Source organism: Manis javanica, chromosome 1, assembly GCF_040802235.1.
Source record: "Manis javanica isolate MJ-LG chromosome 1, MJ_LKY, whole genome shotgun sequence".
Lineage (NCBI taxonomy): Eukaryota > Metazoa > Chordata > Mammalia > Pholidota > Manidae > Manis > Manis javanica.
Genome location: NC_133156.1, coordinates 210,802,151 through 210,803,443, shown reverse-complemented (window position 1 = coordinate 210,803,443; position 1,293 = coordinate 210,802,151). Strand labels below are relative to the sequence as shown.

The window sequence follows — 1,293 nt, the reverse complement described above, 5'->3', positions numbered from 1 at the left end:
TACAATGGGCTAGATTATTTAAACCAAAAATTTTGCAAAAAGTGTCACGTGGAGTGTATCACCTCTCAGATACTCACATCTACCTAAGAAAGAGCTATTACTCCGAGGAAAAGTTAACCCAAAGCAAACAAAAGATACTGTTAGAATTGTGGCAGCTACAATTTGTCTGCAGGTCCAGACATCAAAGATTAAGCTATGATTACATGACTGTAATTAGATTCACAGAGGAGTATTTGTTCTTTTCTATTGACTAGGCTCAAACTTTCAGGAAGGACCTTGAAAATTTGTTGTTCTCCAGGTCCATTTTTAAATAATTGCCTACTGAAGGTAATTGCTGGTATAATGTTTAATCAACAGATTATAAACAAGATTTTGTGTTTAAAAACTTCAAAGGCTTCCACAGATTCTGGGGAGCCATTGGCACATGGTACATTGGGCAATGTGGTCTTTAGCTGTGGAATTTACATGGTGTCCAAAGATTTAAAGCAGGAAGGAAACTCAAAATTACTTAGTCTACTACCTTTATTTTTTTAAATTAAATTAAATTAATTTATTTTTTATTATTTTGGTATCAGTAATCTACAATTACATGAGGAACATTATGTTTACTAGGCTCTCTCCTTCACCAAGTCCTCCCGACAAACCCCATTTCAGTCTCTGTCCATCAGTGTAGTAAGATGCTGTAGAATCACTACGTCTTCTCTGTTGCACAGCCCTCCCCATGCCCGCCCCCCCATACTATACATGCTAATCGTAATGCCCCCTTTCTTTTTCAAAAATCTGGACTGCTTCAAAAATTTGCGTGTCATCCTTGTGCAGGGGCCATGCTAATCTTCTCTGTATCATTCCAATTTTAGTTTATGTGCTGCTGAAGTGAGCACCTACTACCTTTATTTTATAAAGGAAAAAAAATGAGGCAAAGAGAGCCTGTTTGTTTAAATTTATTCAGTGATCCAGAATTGAGCAAAGATGTTTGGAGAGGTGCCCTAGTGTTTTTCAAGGAAAAGGTGTTCAGATATCAGATAGACATTTCTGTCTTACCACCTGGCTGTGCGACTTTGGGCATGTTACTTAACCTTCCTAAGCCTCAGTTTTCCATTAGTAAAAGCTGAATAATAGCTACCTCTCTTTGGAGTAGGGAGAAATTACAAATGTGTCAAAAGCTCCCAGGCAGTGTCTGGCACAAAAGTGCTGGCTATGATTTGTATTCTTTTTTCAGTTCAACAGTCTTTTCAAGTCTGTTTTCTAAATTACTGACCTCCTAGTCGAAGTCCAAGGCAAATTTCAAGCCTC

At 37.7% G+C, this 1,293-nt stretch overlaps 1 non-coding gene across 1 annotated transcript; it reads right to left on the bottom strand.

Annotated features, from left to right (window-relative positions):
• Positions 1 to 774: 774 nt before the first annotated feature.
• LOC118970755 (U6 spliceosomal RNA) lies at positions 775 to 881 on the bottom strand. The gene has a single exon (XR_005058842.1). It is a non-coding gene; the product is annotated as a U6 spliceosomal RNA (small nuclear RNA).
• Between the last annotated feature and the right edge of the window lie 412 nt (positions 882 to 1,293).